We start from the raw sequence: 14,903 nt of genomic DNA, 5'->3' as shown, positions 1-14,903 counted from the left end.
GACGTGGAAGACATCATGAACTTGAGAAAGATGTGGGGGTAGTTCCAACTGGTAGGAAACCTCTCCTCGTTTAGCGAGAATGAGAAAGGGACCAATGTAACGAGGATCCAACTTGCCCTTGATACCGAATCGATGGGTACCCTTCAAAGGGGTAACCCGAAGGTAAGCCTTGTCGCCAACTTCATAAGCCACTTCCTTATGACGACGGTCATACTAGCTCTTTTGACGAGATTGGGCTGTTTTCAAATTCTCATGAATGATGTTAACTTGCTCTTCTGCCTCCATCATATCCGGTCCAAAGAATTGTCTTTCACTGGTTTCTGACCAGTTCAAAGGTGTTCGACATCTTCATCCATACAAAACCTCAAAAGGAGCTTTCTTGAGGCTGGATTCGTAGCTATTGTTATAAGAAAACTCGGTGAAGGGAAGACACTTCTCCCAATCCATACCGAATGAGATAACACAAGCTCTAAGCATGTCTTCGAGAATTTGGTTGACCCTTTCCACCTGACCACTTGATTGAGGGTGGAAAGCGGTACTGAAGGAAAGATGGGTGCCCATGGCAGTTTGGAAACTCTCCCAGAAATGAGAAGTGAAAAGACTGCCATGGTCTGAATTGATCTCTAGTGGGACACCATGAAGTGAAACTATTCGAGAAATATATAAGTCAGCGAGCTGACTAGCAGTGATACTCTCTCGAACAGGTAGGAAGTGAGCCACTTTGGAGAGACGATCAATGACTACGAGGATAGCATCATTCCCTTTCTTGGTCCTGGGAAAGCCGGTGATGAAGTCCATACCAACTTTATCCCATTTCCATTTAGGAATAGCTAAAGGCTGAAGGGTGCCAGCAGGTCTTTGATGCTCTCCCTTAACGCGACGACAAACGTCACAGTTAGAAATGAACTAAGCAATTTCTCTCTTCATCCTGGTCCACCAGAACCTCTGGCGTAGGTCCTGATACATCTTAGTACTGCCGGGATGAATCGTGAGAGGAGATTCATGAGCCTCCTTAAGAATTAGTTGTCGTAGATGTTGATTCTTGGGAACCACCAAGCGATTCTCAAAGAAAACAACACCTCGATCATCCATAGAGAAACATCCACCAACTCCCTTCCTAATGTTTCTCTTGATGCGGATAACACCCCTATCAAACTTCTGGTCAGAAATGATCTGATCCTCAAGGGTAGGTTTCGCCACCAAGGTAGAAAGGAATCCGTGAGGAGCAATGTGAAGGTTAAGCTTACATAATTCCTCATGGAGAAGTGGCTGGCCCTGTTGCAACATGAGATTGTTGCAATAGGACTTACGACTTAGCGCATCAGCCATGACATTCCCCTTGCCTGGGGTGTAGGTAATTCCTAAGTCGTAATCTGAGATCAACTCCAACCAACGTCTTTGCCTAAGGTTCAAATCTGGTTGGGTGAAGATATACTTGAGACTCTGGTGGTCGGTGTATATCTCGCAACGTTTACTAAGAAGGTAAGGTCGCCGAATCTTAAGTGCATAGACTATGGCTGCAAGCTCTAGATCATGTGTAGGATAATTCTCCTCATGTGGATGCAACTGTCGAGATGCATAGGCAATCACATGACAATCTTGCATAAGAATGCAACCTAGTCCCTGTCGTGAGGCATCACAATAGATAACAAAGTCCTTAGTGAAATCCAGTGGCACAAGTATAGGAGCAGCAGTCAGGCGTCTTTTCAGTTCCTGAACGCTGTACTCGCACTGTGGGACCACTCAAACTTTTTATCTTTCTTGAGAAGTTCCATGAGAGGTTTGGCCACTTTGGAGAAGTTCTCAACGAAGCGGCGACAATAACTGGCTAGGCCAAGGAAACTCCTAACTTTCTTAACCGTTTCAGGTGGAGTCCAATCTAGAATGGCTTGAACTCTTCCGGGATTGACAGCAATGCCCTTACCAGAGATTACGTGGCCGAGATTGGTCACTTCTGGCAACCAAAATTCGCACTTGGAGAACTTGGCATAAATACGGTGTTCTCTGAGTTTTTCTAACACAAGTCTAAGATGTTTGGCATGCTCTTCCTCGTTCTTTGAGTAAATAAGAATATCATTGAGGTAAACCACGACGAACTTATCTAAGTATTCCATGAAGATCGAGTTCATCAAGCGAGAGAGTGTAGCTGGAGCATTGGTTAGACCAAAGGACATGACGGTGTACTCGTACTGACCATAACGAGTGACAAAAGCTGTTTTAGGAATGTCCCCGTTTCTGATCTTGATTTGGTGGTAGCCTAACCTCAAATCCATCTTGGAGAAGACTGAGGATCCAGTGAGCTGATCATACAGATCATTGATCCTAGGGAGCGGATACTTGTTCTTTATCGTGACCAAATTAACGGGACGATAATCTACAACCATCCGGTCCATACCATCCTTCTTCTTGACAAAGAGGACGGGGCAAGCCTAGGGAGAAGAACTAGGACGGATGAAACCCTTCTGCAAGGACTCATCAAGTTGTTTCTTAAGCTCGGCTAGCTCTAAGGGTGCCATCTTGTAAGGTCTCCTAGAAATTGGGGCGGTTCCGGGGATAAGATCTATGACAAACTCTACATATCTATCAGGTGGAACACCTGGCAGTTCCTCTGGAAAGACATCCGGAAAATCGCGGACTACCGGGATATCTTCAAGGTCAGGAAGAGGGCTAGCATTTAGAGAATAGAGTTGACACTTTGCAATTTTGGTGGAGACAGTGACTATCTTGCCACAGGGGTGTGTGAGCTGAACAGACCTGGTGTAACAGTCAATCTTGGCATAATCAGCTTTCATCCAGTCCATACCCAAGATGATGTTAATATCTAAAGACTTAAGGGATATCAAGGAAGCTAGGAATACAAGTCTGTCAACATGTATTTCATTTCCATAACTTATCCTAGAAGTTTGCCACTTGGATCCAGGAGATTGAATGAGTAGTGGGGAGGGCATATCACAAAATGACATGTCGTGCAAGCGGGCATAACTTTTGGAAATGAAGGAGTGAGATGCTCGAGTATCGAATAGAACCGAAGCTGGGTGACAGTTGACAAGGAGTGTACCAAGAATGACATCTGGATCATCATGAGCGTCTTTAGCTGAGACGTGATGCACATGTCCAAGTTCAGTGGGAGCTGACTTGGAACTGATCATCTGGTGTGAAGGCTTACTACCATGGCCAACAGACTTCTCGGGCTGGGGTGGAGCAACACGGGTCTGAGTGCAAATACGGGCAATGTGGCCTGGCTCTCCGCACTTGTAACAAATCTTGGAGGTATGACATGGACCCGCATTGACAAGTGGTCTACCAATAGGCATGGGTGTAGCATACGGTTGAACTGGGTGAGGTGCCACACAAGAAGGCCTTGGTGTATAATCGGGTGGAAGAGCGGAGTTCGGAATCCAAATCCGGCGCTTCTGAGAACTAGAACCGGAGGAAGAACCCAAATCACGGGTGTGCTTACGAGACTCCTCGTAAGTGGGTTGAGTTGTCTCTGCATTAATGGCCTTGTTCACAAGAGCCTGGAATGTATTGCAATGATGCAAGTGTAGATCACGACGCAACTTGGGGTTGAGACCCTTCCGGAACCTAGCCTGCTTCTTGGCGTCTGTGGACACTTCTTCTGTAGCATAGCGGGCAAGGTTCTCAAACTCTCTACTATAAGCATCAACAGCCATCTTACTCTGGGTGAAACTACAGAACTCTTCTCTCTTGCGGTCAAGGAGAGCCTGAGGAATGTGATGCTCGCGAAAGGCCTCAGTGAAATCTCTCCAGGTGGTTATCTGGCCAGCTGGAAGCATAGCCTCATAGTTCTGCCACCAAAGACTAGCAGGACCTTCCAGGTGATATGTAGCATAGGTGACCTTGTCACTTTCAGCTACGTTCGCAGAACGCAGCTTGTGAGTGATACTACGAAGCCAGTCATCTGCATCGAGTGGTTTGATGGAATGATGGAAGGTAGGTGGTTTCAGACCAATGAAATCATAAATGGTCGCTGACTCCTTGCACTGGGGTGCGGTGTTCTCCTCGATACGTGCTAACAAGCGGTTGGTCTCACGCTTGTTCATCTCAACTTCTAACACGAACTTTGCCAACGAAGACTGATCGGGAGGATCCTCATCCCTACTATCTTCGTGGTTCCGGCTACGAGCAATAGAATTTCGGTTAACCGACAACATCCTGAAGAATGAAACGAAGGAAACAAGGATGGATTCACCATCATCATAGGGATGTAGAATATAGTACGAGGAAAATACTATCTCTTGAACTCCTGTGACAACTCCGGCAGCATAATGGCAGTAAAATGCTCAAAATGAGACATCCTGCAAATGATGGGGTAGCACCAAACTCAACATCATCACCCAAGGTTCTGGGATATTACTAAGCAGACTACACCGGAAGTACTTGAAAACTGGAATATGACTCTGATCAACCAATCCTATGGGACTACGGAGTAGTAACACGTGATCCTGATAGACAGAAGAGGAAGCCTAGCTCCTTAACCCCGTAGGAAAGATAGGATGACTCAGATCAGAGGGCTAAGAGGTGAAAGGAGTATAAAGAGCCTTACGTTCCCTTCCACAATCAATTCCCTTAAATAACCAAAGAGTTTCTAGACTCAACTTCGACCAGGTTGGCTTGGAAATCCTACAGGCAGTCAGGCTCTGATACCAAAGCTGCCGAGACCCCGATTCCAAGTCACATCGATCTAGCTGGTAACACCTCATATCACTTTGTGGCCTCACGCACGGTATTCCCACGGGTGTCGCCTTACCCTGGCCCGGGACCGTTTGCGCCTTTTGGCTCACGTATATGATTGTGTCACTAGCATCCATATGATAGAGAACCCGGCCCGACATGGCTAGTCGTGAACCCAAAGCGGCACTAACCCATGGGGACAGGCATACATGAATCACATCGAGCATGTCGGTCAGCAGCGTGTGAATCCGGGCTGTAGCACTGGGCTAACAGGACTCCGGGAACCCAGGCTGTAGCAGGCTAGGCAGGACTCCGGATGTCACCGCGTGACATTTCCCCGAAGGGACAGACACAGGAACGAAGTGAAGCACATGTCGTCCATTCAAGTGTCCTGAGCAGTAGTGCTGGGCTAGCAGGACTCCGGTGAACCGGGCTGTAGAGGACTACAATGGCTCAAGGAAGCACTAGACTACATTTCCCCATAAGAGAGACTGCCAAGGATAAACAACTAGATTGTCGGATCCCACACATAGCAATACACGTCACACGTACGCATAACATGCAAGTATGTGCTGTATAACATGGCATCACAACATAAGGCAAACTCATATAGATAAAGGCTCAGAAGAGCCACATAGCATAAAATACAAACAGGGGTCACATGACCCATCATTCAGAGCATACAAGCAACGGAAGCATTACATGTCGGGGTACAGACAACTACAAAAGAAGAGGCTAAGAGACCTGACTATCTACAAGTCCCTCCCAAGGGCACAAGATCGTAGCTGAGGTGCAAGCTACTCGTCGAAGTCCAAGTGGTACTACTATTGAGACAGATGTCTCACCTGCAAAACATAAATAAAGCAAACATGAGTACAAAGGTACTCAGCAAGACTTACATCAGATCCTATCATACATGCATCTGTATCAAGAAGGTAATGTGGGGTTTAGTTGCAGTAAGCCAGCTTTGACTCGGTGGCTATCCTGTTCTACGACAACGAGAAACTTCTTTGAGGTGAGGCAGCGCACACGAGTCCACTAGTCACCACATCAATACACTACTATGGATTCATCCTCGTCTCCTTACGAGAAGGCCATCCATAGCACTCACACTTGTCTTGAGCATTTTAGAGTATCCACTTTAAGTTGTCTATGTACCACGTAAGCATCCAAGAAGTCCATAACCGAGGACACGGCTATTCGAATAGATCATGTTAACCCTGCAGGGGTGTACCTCTTCACACACGCTCTCGCCAATTACCGCCATGTACACGTCATGTACCTCGGCAACCTTCAAGCGGAAGCCTGGCGAGGGAGTCGGCCACGACCTAACTAACCACACAAGACTCTAGTCCAGGTTTATCGCCTATTCGGGTTCCATCCGCAAGGAGATCCGGCCGGGGTGTCACTCACGGCCCCAAACGATGTGTGTAGGGTTCCCAAGCCCACCTCGCTGGATGGATCTACGCTTGGTACACCGTGCCACTTGTGCCTAGTCTGTCCCAAGCCCACCTGGCCAGGTGCCACTTGGTAGACTACTAAGACTACCTACAAACACCAGAAACTATTTGCGACTCCTGGACAGAGATCAAGTTGGTTAATAAGTCGAGAGGGGCACTTAAGCATTCCAATGTGTGGTAGTAGCTAGTCATTGGACAACATACACAGAACTCAATGCTTAAGGACGGTTCCAGTGAGACAACCCACCATGTACTCCTACATGGCCTCTCACCGCTACCTTTACCAAATCGTGTTCACACACTTAACTCTCAGCACCAGAACATATCGTAACACTACAATTCATTCCCAATGAATCAGACCTGACACAACTCTAAGCAATAGCAGGCATGGCATGGTAGGAACACAACATGGCTCAATCAACTCCTACACATGCTAGTGGTTTCAACTATTTACTATGGCAATGACAGGTCATGCAGAGGAATGGGTTCAACTACCGCAGCATAAAGTAGCAGTTGAATCGTTGTTGTCCTAATGCAATAAAAGAGAGCAGGAGCGAGAGAATGGGATCATATCGGAATGAACAAGGGGGTTTGCTAGCCTGGTAGATCAACAGGGGGCACCGCTCCACAGATAGGTACTCTGAAGCACTCTCCGGAGTAGAACCTATCGAGAAGGAACGGTGTCGACAATCAATACACAAGCATATGCAACAATATGATGCATGAACATGGCATGTAGATGTGATGCTGTTTGAGCTAATGCAACTAGCATTCTATTTGGATGAAGTCCATTTGAACCAAGAATTCAAATGCAACTTCAAGATAAACTCTTATAAATGCCATTTATAGGTTTTCACTTATATAGCAGGTATAAGTTGGTTTGTCATGCATGAAACTGGTACAGATGGATAGATTGCAATTTTTTGATAATTTTTCATATATAAATTATTTCAATCTGAGCTACGGTTGAATTTACATGAATTTTTGAAGTTTTGGCTAATTTCTGGAATTTCCTGATTTAGAATAATTCCAGAAATCATTTATTGTGTCAGCTTGAGGTCAGCACTACATCAGCAGTCAACTTGGGTCAAACCTGATGTGTGGGGCCACACGTCAGTGTCATAGTTAGTTCATAGGGTTAATTAGTTGCTAAACTAATCCTAAACTAAGAGTTAGCAGGGCCGGGCCCCACAAGTCACTGACCCACACGGTTCAAACACCAGGTCAACTGGGAGGGTCAGACCCAGTCAACCCCACCGGCGTTTAGCCGCCGGCGAGGCCGAACGCGGCGGAGAGGCTCGGGATCACCGTTCCGGCGACCAAAAGGACGGCGGGGACCACCGGGGCATAGCCCGCGCTCGTCCGCACCGATTGGAGCAAGTGGGAGAGGCGGGGCCGGCCAGAGCGAAGCTCGGGGCGGTAGCCGGAGCACGGCCAAGTGCGGGCGAGGGCTGCGGTGCATGGGGAAGCGAGCGGAGAGGCTCTACGGCCTCCTGGTGTCACCAGGAGCAGGGTGACGCACTCGGCTGCGGGCTGCGGTCGCCAGGGCGACGGCGGCGACATGGACGGTGGCGGGGCACTTCGACCATCTATGAAACAATGGCTACGGCGAGCGGCAAGCAACGGGGTTAGGGGGAAAGGTTCATGGCCTCACAGTGAGCATGAAGGGCTTGACGACGAGTTTGGGGAGGTCCGGACGGCGACGAATTTGACGGCGGCGATCTGCATGGCCGGAGATGAAGACGACGGCGGTGGCGACGATACGGTGCGTCCCCTGTTGCCAGGCTCGTCGAGGACGTAGAGGACGTCGTGGCGGAGCTCTCGGGCACAGAGAGAGGTCGAGGGGGAGGCGGTGGCTACGGCAACAGCGAGCGGCGGCGACGGTGGTGTTCGGACGTCGCGCGAGAAAGAGCGAGGGAGAGGAGGGGAGGCCAGGGCAGAGAGATAGAGAGCGGTGCGGGGTGGCGCGTGCGCGTCGGCCACACGCCCTGTCCTCCTAGCGAGAGGTCAGGGACGACTGGTGTCGGCCAGCTGGCTAGGCTGGCTTGCTGGGTCGCTGGGCTGCCAGGTAGGAGGCCCAGGTAATGGTTTTTTTCCTTTTTCTGTTTCCTTTTCTATTTTTCTGACATTTGTTTTTATTTAATAAAAAATACCAAATCATTTTATTTAATTCTGTAAAATTTTGCAGGGACCTAAGGAATTAATCCAAAGCCCCTCACCAAAATTCAGAATTATTGGACAATATTTTGTATATATAAAAATATTTATCCAACGCAAATAAATACTGGATTAATTCCAAATGCCCAAAATAAATACTTATGAGCTCTTTAAAATATTGGTTTGATTTTTATCTCTGTCCAATATTTTCAGAGAGCAACATGAGCATTTTCTTGGACCCTTTTGGAGCAATTTTTACTTGGGTCATTTTCAGAAATGATTCTGAGGGTTTCACAAATCCCCATTTCAAATTTAAATGGAATTTAAACATGATGCAAGCATGAAGGGCTAGCCTAGGTCATACCAGAACTAGGGATGTGACAATGATACACTTAAGTGATATACATATTATTATTCATGTCGGTACTTTTTTATGTTGTACTAATTTCATTTATTCTTTGTCATGGCAGGTGTTGAAAGATGGTGGGCGCTGGTCGGGAGTGCGCCGAGGCCCCTTCTTCGTCGGCGCATGGTGCGAGGTCTTCCATTCCACATGCACCTCTCTGTCGAGCGTTACTGGATAGTATGGCGACACCGCCGGGCCCTTCTCCGTCGACCGCGGTGCCCAGCAGGGGACGAGGTAAGAAGAAGAGAGGAGGTGGAGCATGTGGTCTCGGGAGAGGAGGTAGGGTGACTCTTACGGCGCCTTCCTCGCCGCCACCCCCAGCTGTTTCACCCGAGCACGTGACTGCTAGGGTGGACTCGTCTGAGGAGCAGGCTACACGGACTTCGGTCCACGAGCCTCCAGTCCACGGGTCTTCGGCCCACGAGCCTCGGGTCGACGGGCCTTCGACCCACGAGACCCCGGAGGAGCACACATCTGGATGGGGTACCTGGTCGGGTCAGCCCGAGGAGCCGAGTGGCCATGCTGATGATGGCGGGGAGCCGAGTGGCCATGCTGATGATGGCGGGGAGCCGACTGATGTTGAGGAGGAGGGGGGCAACGTGTACCAGCATGGTGCTACACGGCTCCCGTCCGTGCCGGCGACCCGCGAGCAGAGGTGGTTGATTTTCCCTGATGGGGAGAGGTAAGTGCATTTAATCTTTTTGTACCTTCTGCATTCACGTTTCTTCAAATAACTAATGCGTTGGCCTTGTCATGCTGCAGGGGTTGGGACCACCATGAAAGTGTCCGCCGGCCCAACTCCGTCCTTGGAGTTCTGATTCGGCAAAACTTCCCGGGGTTTGTCACGTTGCCTGGTGAGGGTCGGCTTCCAGAGGTTGGATTGAGTTGGGAGCACTACTTGGCTGCCCCGGCCCCGCCGGGTGAGATTATCGACGGTGTCTTGTGCAAGACGAGGGCAGACGTGGTGATCAGAAAGTTCTGGGTAATTTCTCCTTTACACAATTAAAAATCTTCAACTAGCTAGTTATTAATTGTACTAATCAATATTGTCTCATTTGATTGCAGACATTCTAGAGGTGTGAGGAGGGATACGAGGAGGAGGCGGCAGATGTTATCGATAAGGAGTGCAAGCGCCTACTTCAGAACTTACGGCATGAGGTTCGGGTGCAGGCTTTTCGAGACTACTACGCCGAGCGTGGTATCAAGAAGCCCAAGCAGGAGTGTCGCGATAAGTTCTTGAGTAAGGAGCAGTACATGAAGGTAATTCTTAAGGCCTTGTACTTACTTCCTTCATTTAGTAATTCATAATCGTAGCGCTCAAGTTTCTATTTGCTAACTTAGGCCCCTCCGAGATGGTGTGCGGATCGGATGGATTGTTGGGAGGTGTTGGTCAATGCGTGGTTCTCAAAAGAATGGCAAGCCACCCACAACGAGGCCAAGGACAAACGTGCCCAAATGGAAGGTGTGCCACACCACCAAGGCAGCTCCAACTTATTTCAGTACGGGCGGAACTGGGTATGTGGTTTGCTTCATGATTCATGCAATTCATTCATCATGCTAGATTTAGCCCTTTAATTACTAATTTACTTTGTTTCTCTATTTCAGGCACGCTACAATAAGGCGGATAAGGTGCCAGAGGTGTACGACCTGTATGCCATGGCCCACACTGGCCCTTACAAGAAAGTCAAGGCATTCTCTGCGTCTGACCTTGATGATCCAAAGAACTTCACCAACATCTCCGCCCACGACAAGCTTGTGCAATATAGAGATCAGGGGAAGGCGGGGAAAGGGGAGGACTTTAACCCGAGCCAGGGTCCCATTGATACAGAGCTGCTGATGATATCTGGTGGCGGGAGGTCCCATGGCTCCATAGCCATGGGAGATGGACTTATCCGTTGTCCTAGCACTCTCCTGGAGATCAAGGCGCACCAGTCGAGCTCCGCTCCTGAGATAAGGCCTCGTGAACGGCCAGTCCAACTCGCCTTCAAGGTTAGTTATCTTTCTCCATTACATTGTGTGCGCTTCCATCAATGATTACAAATGGTCATGTGAGTGGTGTTGCAGGCTGCTATACAGAGTGAGAGAGATAGAACGGAGAAACTTCTGGTGGAGGCGGCGGAGAGGCAGCGGGAGTTGGAGGAGAGGACGACAAAGATGTCGGAGGAGGAGAGGGCGCGGAATGACATGTAGGCAAGGGCCATGTACGAGCTCCTTGTGGTAAGTTTCTTCTGCAGATTACTTGCTAGTCTTAACATTTGAGTCTCATTACTAACTAGTATGACTCTGTTGTGAAAACCAAATGTGCAGTCTGTGTGCGAGAAGTCCGGTCAGACCGCTCCGCCGATGCCAGTGATTGCTCCTGGGAGCACGGTAAGTTTAATTTGAATGGACATAACTTGCTAGTCTTAACATTTGAGTGTCATAATGCTAACGAGACATTGGAAATGATCTTTGGTGCAGCTTAACTCCAGAAACGCATCGCACGATCCTTCTCCAGCTACCGGTGCGAGCCAGCCCGCTCCTACACCTCCCTGATCACGGTAAGTTTCTCTAGTGTTTTGCTTAACAAATGCATAAAGACCTAGAATTAGCTTTATTTCCTCCAATATGCTTACCATAATGACCTAGAGTTAGCTTCTTTTCCTCCAAAATGACTTAATAAGCTTACTGACCTCATAAACCATCCATTTTACCTAAGTTAGCTCTAAAACGATATGTACTTAGCTTACTTATGTCAAAAATTGCATAATTAGCTTAGTTAGCTCATAAACGATCCATTTTACCTAAGTTAGCACTAAAATGACTCATTTTACCTTAGTTAGCTTACAAGTGATCCAATTTATCCAAGTTAGCTCTAAAATGACCCATTTTACGTAGATTAGCTCCTAAATGATCCATTTTACCTATGTTAGCTTTAAAATGACCCATTTCACCTAGGTACCTCCAAAATGACCCATTTCACCTAGGTTAGCTCCAAAATGACCCATTTCACCTAATTTAGCTCAAAAACGATCCATTTCACCTTAGTTAGCTCAAAAACGTGGCATTTCGCCTTAGTTAGCTCATAAACGACCCATTTCAACTAAGTTAGCTCCAAAATGATCCATTTCACCTAGGTTAGCTCATAAACGACCCATTCACCTAGGTTAGCTCATAAACGACCCATTTCACCTAGGTTATCTCATAAACGACCCATTTCACCTAGTTTGGCTCATAAACAACCCATTTCACCTAGGTTAGCTCATAAACGACCTATTTCACCTAGGTTAGCTCATAAACGACCCATTTCACCTAGGTTAGCTCATAAACGATCCATTTCACCTAGGTTAGCTCATAAACGATCCATTTCACCTAACTTAGCTCATAAACGATCCATTTCACCTAAGATAGCTCATAAACGATCCATTTCACCTAGGTTAGCTAATAAATGATCCATTTCACCTAAGTTAGCTCATAAATGGTCCATTTCAACTAATTTAGCTCATAAATGATCCAGTTCACCTAAGTTAGCTAATAAATGGCATATACTTCTTCTTCTAGTCTTCTTCTTCTTCTTCTATTCTTTTTCTTCTAGTCTAATTCTTCTTCTAGTCTTCTTTTTCTAACTTTGTTATTTGTCATTTTGCAGGTTTCATTCACTTCACGGAAGCCCGCTTGCTATGATGGATTGCTTGTTTTTTCCTTTGATGCACTTCTTGTATTCTGCTCGCTTGCTATGATGGAATTAACTTGCTATGATGAAACTAGATTGCCATGATGAAACTTTGCATATTGTAATATGTATGGATCGATGGAACTATGTGCAACCTACTATGTATGTATGGATGGATATATATATATGTGCTGGATATTTATTATGTTGGATATATATGTGCTGGATATTTATTGTGAAAGAGTCTTGTGATATATTTGCTGTGATAATTGTTGGATATAAGAAAAACAGAATAAAAAAGAGGCAGTGCAGGCTCTTTGCCGTCCGCGGCAGACGGCAAAGACCCCTCTGCCGTCGGTGGCAGACGGCAAAGGGGGCATGTGGCGCCCACCTGTGCTTCCTGAGAGATGGGCCATTTGGCAAATTTGCCTACCGTGGCGGACGGCAAAGCTAAGCTGATGGCAAAGACTTTGCCTTTGCCGTCTGTCATGGCAGATGGCAAAACACAGCGGGCGCTGACGCATTGCTGACGTCAACTGGTGGACGGCAAAGAGGCGCTCAAATTTGCCGTCCGCTGGCGGACGGCAAAGGCCGCCGTTAGCCGCCTAACGGACTAACGCTGGTGGACGTCCAGTATTTTGCTGTCCCTCCTCTTTGTCGTCCGCCGCTGTAGGCAAAGGACTCTTTGCCGTCCGCCATAGAAAGCAGACGGCAAAGGACCTGTTTGCCGACCCAGTCTTTGCCGTCCCTGTTTGCTGTCCGCCGTCCTCCGTGGCAGACGGCAAAATACTGGATTCCTGTAGTGGGAGGCATGCTATCATCATAATAAATTTGCTCATCAAAACATGGGAGACTAAAAATATCATCTTCATTAAACATAGCATCCCCAGGCTTGGGACAAACATTAATTGCAGCAAATATATTCTCAAACATGTCATTCTCATCAAACATAGCATCCCCAAGCTTGGGCCTTTTCATATCATAAGCATAATCACTCTCATCATTAATAGTATGGATAGAACCAATAGTATAACAATTATCATCATCACAATGAGTAATGGGAGCAACCTTATTTGGGATGGATACATTTTTCCTTTGCTTCTCCGTCTTTTCTTTTTCTTCTTCACATCATGTGTGGGTTTTATCCTCTTTTCAGAGCTCCTTATTAATGAGATTGGTTGAATAGGAGGCTCCTCCTCGTTACCTGATTCATCATAAGAAATAATAGGAGAATATTGGGAAGTCTCTTCCCTTTCATTAGTATTCTCTTCATCTTCTATTTGTTTTCTTTTCTTTATGTAATTGGCAATATAAGGATTTTCAATGCAATTCACCGCACAATACATAAAAAATTCTTCTAGATCAAAATCAAGAAATTTATCAAGATTAAATTTTGTAATACCCTCAGTTATACATTTCATTTCTTCATACCCCAAGAGAAGACTAAGCTCTTTATGATGATCAAGGGTAATCAAGTTATCACAATTTTTGGACATAATTTGATCATGAAACAAATAGCATTGGAGCTTTAAATGACCATGTTCGTTGCAAAGTTCACAAGGATGCCGATAAATATTGAATCTTTCAGCACAATCATCTAGCCTTTCTTGCAACCATTTAGTTTCCAAATACTTATGCCTCTTGCAAAATCTATCTTCCCTACTTAGTGTGTGCTTGCAAGCTCTATGTATTCCACAAAAGTTGACATGCTTATAAGAGACATTTTCATCATGACTAGTGCAATCATCATTAGTACTATGGATATTCAAGGAGTTCATACTAACAACATTGCAATCATGCTCATCACTCAAAGATTTAGTGCCAAACATTTTATAGACTTCTTCTTCTAGCACTTGAGCACAATTTTCCTTTCCATCATTCTCATGAAAAATATTAAAAAGATGAAGCGTGTGAGGCAAACTCAATTCCATTTTTTGTAGTTTTATTTTATAAACTAAACTAGTGATAAAACAAGAAACAAAAAGATTCGACTGCAAGATCTAAAGATATATGTCGGGGGTTGGGTGCGACATATGCCAAAGGATGGCTTATCATGGTGGGGGCGAGTAGAACGTCGCCGGTGCCTGGAAACGGGATGAGGCAAAGACATGCACGCCGGTGAATCTTACCCAGCTTCAGGGCTCTCCGGGGAGATAATACCCCTACTGCTGCTCTACGGGGTTTCCGCATGATCACTATGGCAAAGTGTTTACACGATTGCTCCTTGAGCTGTTTCCTAGAGGTAGGAGAAGGCAAGGCTAGCTCTCTCCTTCCTATATGATCTGGTATAGTGCTAATGGATTCCAACCCTTTGCATGGGTGCCCTGGGGGGTTTATATAGGCCTACCCCCAGGGGTACAATGGTAATCTGGCTGGACGCGGGCCCAGCCGTCAGCGCCTCCGGCCTCCGTCTTCTCCGCCGACTGCTGGGGCCCGCCGACTGGTGGGCCCCGCCGACTGGCTCGGTACGGAGCCGACAGGCCGCGTCCGCCACAGGCGGGCCTTGCCGGCTACTGATTAGTGTAGACGCGCT

The sequence above is a fragment of the Triticum urartu genome, chromosome 2, assembly GCF_003073215.2.
Source record: "Triticum urartu cultivar G1812 chromosome 2, Tu2.1, whole genome shotgun sequence".
NCBI classification, from domain to species: Eukaryota; Viridiplantae; Streptophyta; class Magnoliopsida; order Poales; family Poaceae; genus Triticum; species Triticum urartu.
The sequence above is the reverse complement of the archived record's forward strand: the minus strand, read 5'-3'. Positions refer to the sequence as shown.